This window comes from Mandrillus leucophaeus, unplaced genomic scaffold, assembly GCF_000951045.1.
Source record: "Mandrillus leucophaeus isolate KB7577 unplaced genomic scaffold, Mleu.le_1.0 Scaffold711, whole genome shotgun sequence".
NCBI lineage: Eukaryota > Metazoa > Chordata > Mammalia > Primates > Cercopithecidae > Mandrillus > Mandrillus leucophaeus.
In genome coordinates this window covers 1,309,858-1,321,865 of record NW_012107709.1, presented here as the reverse complement: position 1 = coordinate 1,321,865, position 12,008 = coordinate 1,309,858, and the positions used below count along the sequence as shown (strand labels likewise).

The 12,008-nt window shown below is 35.0% G+C and overlaps 1 protein-coding gene across 1 annotated transcript in view; it reads left to right on the top strand.

Moving 5' to 3' along the window:
* Nucleotides 1–1,762: 1,762 nt before the first annotated feature.
* The window catches only part of CDH2 (cadherin 2, type 1, N-cadherin (neuronal)), a 199,866-nt gene continuing 189,620 nt past the window's right edge, over nt 1,763–12,008 (top strand). The window contains exon 1 of the mRNA XM_011965027.1: nt 1,763–1,876. The gene's annotated coding sequence lies outside the window, so the exon portion shown is untranslated. The remainder of the gene's footprint in view (nt 1,877–12,008) is intronic.

The following is a 12,008-nucleotide window of genomic DNA, read 5'->3' as shown; positions in this document are numbered from 1 at the left end:
TTTTTTGCAAGATTTCATACTGCAGTGAGCCTTGTCTTCAGTCTGAATTTGGGATGTCACACAAATGGGTTTCTGAACTTACTAGTCATCTTTAGGTTGATTTATAATTAAATTTATATCTTAATCATACATGGAACTTAAACCGACTTTTTGTTTTGTTTTAGTTTGCCTCTGAGATGTAGCCCTTTGGATAAATGTAGTTCCAGTTCTTCCATTTTAATGTTGTTTTTTTCTTTTGGCTTTGTGATAATGTATTAGACCATTCTCCTTTTGATGGACATGTACAGAATCTCTGCTATTACAGTCATGCTTCAGTGGACATTCCTGCACATGTCAACTGGAGCACTCGTGGGGTAATATCTCCTTAGGAGTAGGGAGGATATATCCACATTCTTCTTTCCTAGAGTTTGCCAAAAGTATGCCAAGGTGACTGTACCAGCTTCCACTCACACGTTTTAAGGGGATTGGTACTTCTTTATTCTTCACTTGATACAGCCCTTTCTTGCACATAACAGACTTAAAACTGCTTATTCATTTGATGAGCCTGGACTAGTATCTCACTGTTGCTCCTAATAATTTTTTGAGAATAAATACTGTGATATTTAATACTGTTTAAATGTAATTTATTTTTTATTTTCTTGGATTTGAAAAGAACAGTTTATTAGATTGGTCTGGATTTTTGCAACATTAGTATTTGCAAAATTTCACATGCATAATTCAGGTAGTCATTTAATTATGAAGCTGCACTGCATTGCTTCATCCAGACAGTTGTTCTGAGATCTCTCTGTTTCTGGGACTTCCCTTCCTCTTCCTTTCAATTTCTGGTTCTCACTAGGGTGGACTGTCCCTAATGCTGTCCTTGTGGCCACTGAAATCCCTTCATTGGGTAGCCTCATTCTACTCGTCCTTCCTCTGTATTTGAATCCCCATCAGTACATGGTAGAGTTTCCTATAATTAATGCAGATGCTACAGGAGCTCTGCTGAGGGCTAACTGTCCTCCAATTGTGTCAGTGGGGCTGAAAGAAGTAGGGGAACTAACTTGGAGGGTTAGCTAGACAGCAGTAGATACGACTGAGTTTTAAGCACACTGAGTAAATTAACTGTGCATATGATGATATAGAAAATGACAGATACTGGGTTACTTTCTAATTTTAAGTGTAAACACATAATTGTATTAATCTTTACTTACATTTTTAATGTATCACTGTCCTTCAAATTATAGAAATAAATATATAGTTTTGATTGGTTTTACTTGGTATAAAATACTATCTGTCCCACTGTTGTAAGTATAATTTTATTTTTTAAATGAACATGGTATCTTGAAACCAGCTTTATAGAGAATTAGCTAAGAATATAAAAATATCCATACTTGAATGTATACATTTTTCATGAAAACTTAAGTTAGTGATGGTGACTTGTGGAGCCCAAAGACTATTTGGCTGTCCCCCAAACCCCACGCCCACTTGATAGTTCTTCAGTCACAATGAGCATTTTAATGGAAATGTTCAGTCCTTAGAAGAACCTAGAATGTGTATTATTTCGCTTTTACTGGACTAGACAAGTGGGATTTGTTTCTTCTACTCCAGTTATCAAAATGATTAACCCTTTGCCCTCTACATTCTAATTGTAAGCACTTGGAAACAAAGGGGTTGTTTGTACAAGATAGTTGAAAAAATGAGGCTTTATGCCAAGTGGAATGGTTCTCAGTTGAAGGAGGTAGCAATCATTGTACACACACTTTTTTTTTTTTCCTTGTGTTGCAGGCGTCTGTAGAGGCTTCTGGTGAAATCGCATTATGCAAGACTGGATTTCCTGAAGATGTTTACAGTGCAGTCTTATCGAAGGATGTGCACGAAGGACAGCCTCTTCTCAATGGTACTATCTTAAAAGATACATTTGTACATGCAGTGTCCATGCTCATGAAACAAATTAGCCATTAGAAAAGTCTAAATCATCTCTACTGTATAACAAGTATGAATTTTTCACAATCACTATGATGAGACTGTAGGGACTTTATTTTAGGATTACAGAGGAGCTCATGAATCTCTTATATACATAATTAGAAGGCTCCTGATCTCTTGAAATCTTCAGATTTCTTCCGTTTTTAATTTACAGGAGAAATCGTTATGTAACTGATTATTACCATTTTTGTGTATACATTTTACTTAAAGAATAATATTTTGAAGAATAATTATGAAACATCTGGTTCTAATGGCTTTAAAATTTATTTACAGGAAAAAATGACTTAGTATTTTGAATTAAAGAAAATTATGATATTATATTAGCTAAAATGTGAAGCTTTAATATTTAGCTGAATTATAGTGAATGAATTTAACATGTAAAGTCTCAGTGCAGGAGTATGAAATTCATATTTTTGTTATGACATTGTTTATAGCAATTACTAGAAAGCTAATTTAGTTGTAGCATATGTGAATTTCAAATATAGTCTCATTTCCCATTTAAATATGGATCAAGTTCATTATAGTTATCATATGGAAACTCTTGCCAATAAGTCTAGATAAAATCTGAAATAAAACCTAAGTATCAAAAGGAAAATTGAAAGCCCTTTCCTTTAGCTCTAATTGAAAGCAAATAAAATGTTGGTTAGTAGTATTTTCATGGACTTATTTATTATTACGCAAAATGTCATTGAAATGTGAAAGCAAGAAGAATTGGTCAGTAAGTTGTATTTAAATTTTAATTCCCCACAAATCTTGCATATCTCTGAGGCTGTTTTAGAGAGCTGCTTTTAGAAAATCTGTGTAACCTCAACTAATTAATTTACACAGAGCTCTACCACACAGCCTTAATTGAAGTGTCTCCACAGAACTGACAAACTTTAGTGGTATAGTACTTAAGAATACCATAGACAGAGGACTTTGAAATGTAAATGGCCTCTTCGCTACTAACATTCTTGGGTGCAGGTTATATTTTATTTTAATTTCTATTTAAATTAGGATTTGCTCACGCCTATGCTAGCTTTCTGAAGTTGATTTTTAATTTTTTTAAGGCATGCTCTTGTCCCTGCCTCATTACCTGGTATTTTAATGGGTGAATGTTTGAGTTAGTCTGTCTCAACACTGAATTGCTATCTCATCTGGTGGGTAATGGAGGTTTAATTTAAATCCGTGCACAGCCTTTCTTTAACTTAATATGGCTTTTGGAGTTCTGTGTGTGTGCCATTTTCTTTAAATCTTTAAATTATTACTTGGCACCTTAGAACTAGTATGACCTGTAAATGTGTATAGAATATATTGATATGATTCTGTAGAATAATTCAGACAGATAACAAAAAGTGGAATTGGTTGCGTTTATGCAGCATATTTTTGAGATTCATTTTTAAATGGGTAATTTCATTTTCTAAAAGCTTATAATTTGTTGTTTACAAGTAAACACATGGTGTGTCACTAGCAACCATTGATTTAAGATTAATTACTTTGGCACGTTGAATAGTTTTGAAAATGATAGCTTGTGTTCACATTATTAGATAATGCTGGTAACAGTAGAAATTGGACATAGCTTTTTGCCAGTGTCTTTTTAGGATAACTAGAAACAGGATTTTTGCTAAAGTTGTAAATGTGAAAGATTGAAAATATTTTTTACTTTCTGCTCTAGCTATCACTGAGAAAAGTATGTATAATGGTCTGTGGTAGATTTTTGCAGTTTTGCTATATCCACTTGTTCCCAATTTTAGGTTTTAGCCTTTTTTTTTTTTTTTTTTTTTTTGACAGTTTCTCACATGACACCATTACTTTTTTCTTTATCATTCTCAGAATATGTTAAAGGTACCAGCATCTTAAAGCTCAAAACATACTGTTTAAAATATTGATTAGTAGAAAAAAACAACTTTTTGGAAGGAAGAAAATTTACACAGGCTTTTGTGGAACATCAGCATTTCTATTCAACACAAGCGTGTTATCTCCAGTTAATGTTTCTTCTGGAGAATTGCTACTTAGGATAATTCTAGGTTTTTACCTTTTATGTCTTTTTGGAGTTTTTAGTAGAAGGATAATCCAATGCTATAGCTATACACTGAAGCCAAATACCACACCATAATTATATCTGTGAATTCTGTGTACTGCAGTAAATCCATGTACTATATATTTGCCACAACTGAAAGGGATATATTGCTAGGCCAACCAGAGTGATGACTTTTGCCATGAATTTGTCACCTATAAGTGTTGAAGGAAAGCAGTAATTGTAGAAAGAGATATGTGACAGTTTCCCAAGGCATTTACGTCATAGCATCTTCTACCATATATTGGTTGACTTTAGAGTCCAAGACCCTGTTGGAATCATAACTCCTAACTCTGGATGCTTCCTTTAATTTCCCATTGATGGCATATGGGGACAGGATGACAATGGCTCACCAATATGTACAATATACTTTCATAGGATACATCTGACACACTAGACTTTGTATAAAAGTTTAATATGTGGGTGTATTGGTGCCATGAACGCTGATTATTTTTCCAACAATTAACATAATCTTTGCGAAAATGCTTGAAGAACATTGAATGTAAGGTAGAGACATAAGTTGATATTTGTCATGGTAGAAAATTATATAGAAGCAGCACGAAATGTACAAACTGGACTGTGGTTTAAAGAGCATTCTCTCCTCCCCATTTCCCTTCTATTTTTTGCTGGTGTAATGAATTTTACCAAAATAACAAACTCAAAGAACTAACTGTACCCCTTCCATTTATCTTCTAGTTTTTAACCGTGTGGTTTTTGCGAAATCATAAAAAGGGTGTTTTGTGATCAACCTTTACATTTTATGTAATATCACATGAATACATCCACTCTTTGAAGATAGTTCTGTATTTTAAAACATGGCTATATAGGCCTTTGTCCCATTTTGTTAGCAAAACCAGATTCTGCTTAACTGTGCCTCTATTTTTGAACATACAGGTTGTTTCTAATTTTCCTCTCTTATATATAGTGCTGCTATGGAGATTCTTTTTAGAGATCTTTGATTTTCTTTAGAAATTTTTTTGGGGGGAATTTGTGTTCAAAAATAGAATTACTAGGTCAAAGGGAATGTTGAGTTTGACAGTATCTTTTTTCTTTGCATTTTGTAGCATTTTTCATTACAAGGCTTGTATGTTAGTTCTTTTCAGCATCCTCATCACCATTTAATTTCATAATGTATTGTCATTTTGCTCTTTCCCCTCTGGTGAAAGTCATTCCGTTTTTATCCCGTGGCATATATATATTTGCTTTTATAAATTAGGATCAATTTTAGTGGTTTAGGTAGTCATTTTTACTTGCATTTTTATATTCTGTTTTAAAAGCATTTATGGCCAAAATCTTCTTTTTAAAAATAAGCAAATTAGAGCTCAGAGATTATAGGCTTTTCCCATGATTATATAGCTCTGTTTTTTTTTTTTTTTTTTTAAATTTTACTTTAAGTTCCGGGACACGTGCAGGACGTACAGGTTTGTTACATAGGTATACATGTGCCGTGCTGGTTTGCTGCATCTGTCAACCTGTCATCTATGTTTTAAGTCCTGTATGCGTTAGGTATTTGTCCTAATACTCTCCCTCCCCTTGCCCTCCACCGCCCGACAGGTCCTGGTGTGTGGTGTTCCCCTCCCTGTGTCCATTTGTTCTCATTTTCAACTCCCATTTATGAGTGAAAACATTCAGTGTTTGGTTTTCTGTGTTAGTTTGCTGAGAGTAATGGCTTCCAGTTTCATCCATGTCCCTGCAAAGGACATGATCTCATTCTTTTTTATGGCTGCACAGTATTCCATGGTGTATATGTGATTATGTAGTTCTTTAAATTGTCAGCAGCAGATCTGGAATTAGAACCCAGGTTTCCTGATTTCTAATTTAGTTCTGATGATGCTGATGATAAAAAACTATTATGATATAACACAGAGAAGGGATCCAGCCTAAATATCCAGTTGTGTTATTGCCACTTTATTTTAGAGCAGGTCTTTATTCCCCATTTACCACCATGACTTGTGTGTTAACTAGATGTGTTTGGGAATTGGGGAATGTGTTAAGCAACTCCTTATAATTAAAAAGCATCTTTCAATTATTATCACTGTTAGTATTTTGCGCACACCTGTTTACAAGCAGAAGAACGTGGGGCTTTTGAAGATAATACATAGTCCTTAATATTTAACTTACACTCCACTGACTGGGGAAAAAAAAACCTCTTGTGGTAGCATATTTCTTGAAAATAAAATAACTGCAATCATACATTTTCATTTTGTCACTAGCAGTGTATCTAACACTATGAAATAACAACCACACTGTGACATTGCAGAGAGGATCCTGGGCTGTTTTTCGTGTAGATGTCAAGAGTGATATTCCTGTGTGTTTAGCATTGGTGGTCTGCATGCTTAGATATTTCTCTAAGTAAACTCCTCTGAATCTGGTCAACATAAATAGCAACCTGCAATTACCATGAATATTTTCAGTAATCCATTCATGCTCACCATCTCTGGGCAGCACATGATGATTATTTTCAACTAGATGGAATTTGATTTAGATTAGTGTGCTTACTGATTGAGGCTTGTCTACATTAATGTGGTCAGAGGAAGCTGCAGTATGGGATCTTAAGATAACAGAACTGAAGTACTTTTTATTAGTTTAGTAGGACTATCCAACTGTACAACTCTTCTATATTTTAATAATATGAATACTTTTGTATGATGTATTACTAAATTGGGAAAGAGACTTGAATTATCTGTTAATGAGCGCATGGCTTTTGTTTTTGTGTGTTTTTTTTAATTTTTATACATCTTTTTTGTTATCAAATGTGTAAATGTTTTAAAATATTTGAAAGGTAGGTTTATAAACATCTTGTTAATAAAGCCAGCCAGGCCCTTGCGCTTTACAATTTCCAGTTGATAATGGTACCAAGACAGAGATTGTTCTCTTGGATATTGATGATAAACTCTAAGGAGGAAAAAATGAATTCTCGTCCTGCACATTCTCAGGGGCTGAGGACAGTTTTTTAAACCTTGGGGTATTTTTTGTTTGTTTTTTTTTTAAAAAATAATTGAATATATGATAAGATCAATAAAAGAACCAAGAACTTTCCATACTTTTTTTTTTTTCTATTTCAATCCTTATTTTCACTGTAATCATTTAGACTTATTTAACACTTGAAATTTTTTATATCCCTTTTGATGTATTTTAGGTCTAGTTTTCTTAATGCAGTGCAGCAAACTAAGATAAGCCAGTTTGGGTGGTCACTTTTCTATAAAGTCATTTTGTGGTTCTTCATAGCCTTCAGTAATTTGGACTAGCTGAGATCTTCTCCCTTACAAACTTGGAACGAGGAGATACGTGTTTAAGAAAGCACATCACAGCTCCACATCTATCATTGCATGCATACAGACGTATTAGCAAGCAGACACCCAAATGGTTTAAAACCTGTCCTTTTAAGATCACAGAGGCCGTTACTCTTTATCCTTTCTAGTAAACATCTAGTAGGAAGTAGAAAAGAAGCTCAATTAAATAAGTAAAATGTACTGAATGATAGATGGTGATAAATGCTATGGAGAAAAATAAAGCAGAGAAGAGAAATAGGGAGAATGTGTGCCTTTGCATTTAAATATGGTGGTTAGAGCAAATGTCATTGCATAGGATACCATTGAGTAAGAATTGATGTTGGTGATGGTTCAAGGGTGTTGGTGATGGTTCAAGGGCCTTACATATTAAAGGGAGAAGCATTGCAAAGCTTCTAACAGCAAATGCAAGAGGCCTGAGGCAGAAATGTGTCTGAGGTCGGGTGAGGTCAGATAAGTCATGGGCCACTTTGTGTGGGGCTTTGACTATGAGGAGCTAATGATCTATTGGAAGGCTTTCTGTAGTGGTAAAACATGATCTGACTTTCAAAACAGGATCATTCTGGCTGTTGTGTTGAGGAAAGAGCAAAATGACAAGAGAGGAGGGGAGACCAGGTATATTATTACTAGCCTAGTAATAATCTGATGGTAATAATAATCTGATGAGAGAAGGTGGTGTGGATCAAGGTGGTAGCAGTGGAATTAGAAGAAGGGATTAGATTCTGAACTTTAAAAAACAATACTTTATTGAAGTGAAATTCATATAACATAAAATAACCATTTTAATGTGAACAGTATAGTGGCACTTAGTACATTCACAGTGTTGAGCAACCATACCTCTGTCTAGTTCTAAAATGCTTCCATCACTTCAAAGTAAAAAAGAGAAAACACTCTAGTCATTAAGCATTTTCCTTCTGATTTCCCTTCCCTGTGGTGTCATAAACCTTTGGTGTTTGGCTTCTTTCATTTAGCATAGTATTTTGGAGTTCGTTCATATACTAGCTTGTATTAGTACCCTGTTCCTTTTTACGCTGAATGTATTCCATTGTGTATATATATATATATGTATACTTTTCTGAGTTCCTGTTTTCTCTTCTTTGGAGTATATACCTGGGAGTAGAATTGAGGAATTAAATATTAATGTTTTTCTTTAACTTTTTGAGAAACTTTCAAATTGTTTTTCACAGCATGTGAACCATTTTGCATTCCCACTAGCAGTGTACAAGGATTTCAATTTCTCCACATACTCATCAACACTTGTTATCTTATTTTACATTTATTTTGATTGTATCCTAGTGAGTGTGAAATGGTACCTCATTGTGGTTTGATTTGCATTCCTCTAATGACTAATGATGTTTCATACCTTTATTTATATATGTATGTATGTATTTATTTAATGTATTTACATACATTATTTATATATGTATGTAAATTATATCTTGTTTGGAGAAATGTTTATTCAAATTATTTGTCAAGTTTTTAAATTGAGTTGCTTGCCTTTGTGTTTTTGAGTCGTAGGAATTCTTCGTAGATTCTGGATACTAGATCCTTGTCAGATATATGATTTACAAATATTTTCTCCCATTTCACAGGTGGTTGTTTTAGTCTTGTTGGACTACAACAAAATCCATAAATTGGGTGGCTTATAAATGATAGAAACTTATTTCTCATAGTTCTACAGGCTGAGGAGTCCAAGCTCAAAGTGCTTGCAGATTCAGTGTCTGGTGAGAGCCTGCTTCCTTACAGATGGCCACGTTCACGTTGTAACCTCACATGGTAGGAGAGGCAAGGAATGTCTCTGGGTCCTCTTCTGTAAGGCCACTAATCTCATTCATCAGCGTAGAGCCATCATGACCTAATCACCTCCCAAAAATTCCACCTCCTAATACTATCACATTGTTAATGAGGATTTCAACATTATGTAGAAATGTAGGCGGACACAACTATTCAGACCATAGTACTTGTCTCTTCACTTTCTTGGTAATTTCCTTTGATGCACAGATGTTTTTAATTTTGATGAAGTTCAACTTACTTGTTTTTTTGTCAGGTTACTCTTGCTTTTGATATTGTATCTAAGAATCCATTGCAAAATCCAAGGTCATGATGAATTACCCCTATATTTTTTTCTAAGAGTTGTATTTTTAAACACTCATATTTAGGTAAAGGATCTATTTTAAAAATTGTTGTATATAGTGTTAGGAAGAGGCCTAATTTCATTCTCTGAATATGTTTGAAGATAGTATTGACAGAATATGATGGATTGAATGTGTATGTGGGAGAGACAGAGGATTCAGGGATGACTTCATGTGGCGTTTGAGCACTGGGAAGGATGTGACTGACTGATAGGACAGATCAGGAGCTTGGTTTGAATCTGTTGAGATGAAGATCAGAGATGTCAAGAAGACATTTGGATATGAGTCTAGGGTTCTGTGGAAAGGGCTTGGCTACAGAGTTGGGAGTACTCAATCTACAAACAGTAAGTAAAACCTTGACACAGGGTAATAAAATCATTGTGGAGCTGAATGTGAGGAGGAGAAGCCTAAGAAAGAAAATAAACAGTTTAAATATCAAGACTTTGAGAACTCTAGTGTTAGGAAGTTAGAGTTAAGGTGAACAATAGAGACTCAGTAAGAGTGATCAGTGAGGTAGGAGAGGAATCAGTAGGGTGTGATGTCTTGGAAGGTAAGTGAGGGAGTGTTTCACAGTAAAGGAGTGATCATCTGTGCCAAATGCTATGGAAGGGTCCACTCAGATGAGGACTGAGAAGTCACCACTGGATTTAGCAACATGGAGGCAGCCGGTGTTTTAGATAGAAACCGTTCAGGACAAGGATCAGAAGCTTGATTTGAGTGTGTTCACCAGTCAGGTGGAGTCTGGAAACTCAGTCTGGATACAGATTGAATTTTTCATTAAGAGAAAAAGAAGAAATTGGGTGGTAGTTGGTAAGAGAAGTGGGGTCAACTGAGGCTATTTGTTTTTGAAGATGAGAGTTAATGTGTTTGTGTAATGAGGTCAAAGAATCCAGTGGGGAGGGAAAAAGTGATGGTGCAGAAGAGGGGAGACAGTTGTTAAGACAATATCATCGAGTAGGCTAGAGAATTAAGATCAAGGAGGTTTCAAAAATCTGCGTTTTTTAACACATCCCGCAGATGTTTTTATGTACCTGCATTTTTAGAACCACTCTAACACATTTTGTTGAGTCACTCCTAAAATAGTTAAAAACTCTTCATTTTATCTTGCTGATTTTATGTCAGCAGAAGGTTTTCTCTACAGAAATGGCAGAGAGGATAAAAATGAAAGCCTTGTGGTGTTCAATGATGTAAACAGCATTTTCATTGCTGTAGCATCCTTGACAGATGGTTTTCCAGTTTCTGCAAGAATACTACTGCCACTCCCTTCCCCCCAAAGAGGAGGAGATCGCTCTTTTACCAAGTCTTCCCCATCTTTGGAGCGCCCTCACTGTTAAAAAGTGATTTCTTAAAAAGTTTAACTGAAGCATACGTTTCTAAAATTTTTATCCACTGGTGACTTTGGCGTGACACAGAGCAAGTATATCCTTTTACTCTCGGAAGTCATTCATTTTATTATTTCTTAATTCGACAAGTAATGTTGAACGGTGATCATGTGCCAGGCCTTTCTCAAAGAACTGGGCAATAATGGTCAACAGACAAGCAAAATCTCTGTAATAGGAACTTGTGTTCTAGAGATCCTTCAAATACCTGAACATAATCACCTTGGCTCCTTAAATCTGCCCTGCAGTGGGCTAAACATCAAACAATTTCTTCAGTGATGTTTCAGCATTCTTCTTTAGTCTTCCCTTTCAAATAGAGGAAACTGAGGTTCCCTCCACAACTGAGCTCAATGCTTTGTGGGTCTCGATGCATGCTACAGAGGCATTCTTCTTGCCTTTGATGTAGATACAGGACTTCTCGTGCAGCCCAGAATGGATTTGGCTTTGTTTATGGCTACATCATTCTGTGGGCTCCTGTTAAGTCTGTGGTTAACTAAAACTCTTGGGTGTCTTTTTCAGACAAACTGCTTACCATGTTACACTTGTAAAATTGATTTTTGAACATAAATGTTAGACCTTTCGGTTGATTTTTTTAAGGTCCTAGCTTCAACATTATCTGGAGACCCCACTGACAACCCAATCACGTAATAGCCCTAGGAATTAATGCCAGTACTTATTTTAAATCCTCATTTGAAGAAAGGGATATACAATAAAATCAACAAGTTTTAGATGACATAAGCTGTCAAATTTGATGCTCTCTCTCTGTCTCTCTCTCTCACACACACACATATACCCCTACACACACACACATTCTTTAAATCATTAAATGAACAAAAATTAGTCCATGAATTTCAGCCTACAGCAACTTTAAGACACATGTTAAGACTATATTTTAATTCTTGGCCTATGATTTTCTTAAAATAGAATTCTTAATGCCAGGCAGTGGAGAAAAGGCCTACTGCAGTTATGTGAAGGTATAAGTAATGGGATTTAGATCATTCCAGTTATGACTGCTTTAGATCTCTCCTGAAAAATGCATCTTTTTCTTTTTAACAAAAAAAAAAATAAAAATTATATATTTCTAAGAATGTATTTATCTTACTGAAGAACATCTATAGTTGTTAGAGAGTGTCCATTTCATCTTGAGGACTTTTATATCAATAGAGGGTTGTCTCCTAAACTTATAGAG